Consider the following 343-nt stretch of genomic DNA (forward strand, 5'->3'; position numbering starts at 1 on the left):
AACAGTACCTCCGGGCTTTAAATCCTCGAGCTCCAGTGGTGAGACACGGGGGGGCTGGCGTTTAATTTTGGGGTCACAAGATGTCTTCTACAAACTCATGGATGGGAATCTGCAAAATGCATTCAGGGCACAAGAGATTAGGCGGGAATGGAGGGGGGGGGAAACGTCCGGATTTACCTCTAAGAGCGGCTGCGTGGCTTCATCCATACTTTTTAAAGGGATAACGGGATAAAAGGGAGGCGGCAGCTGCTCGGAGGACGTCCCCAGGATCAGCCCTGACGCCTACGAGGGGCCGTGGGGGAGAGGGGAGGTGTTGGGATGGGTTCTGGCGCCCGGAAAACAT

Source organism: Nestor notabilis, unplaced genomic scaffold, assembly GCF_000696875.1.
Source record: "Nestor notabilis isolate BGI_N333 unplaced genomic scaffold, ASM69687v1 scaffold24488, whole genome shotgun sequence".
In the NCBI taxonomy this organism is placed as follows: domain Eukaryota; kingdom Metazoa; phylum Chordata; class Aves; order Psittaciformes; family Psittacidae; genus Nestor; species Nestor notabilis.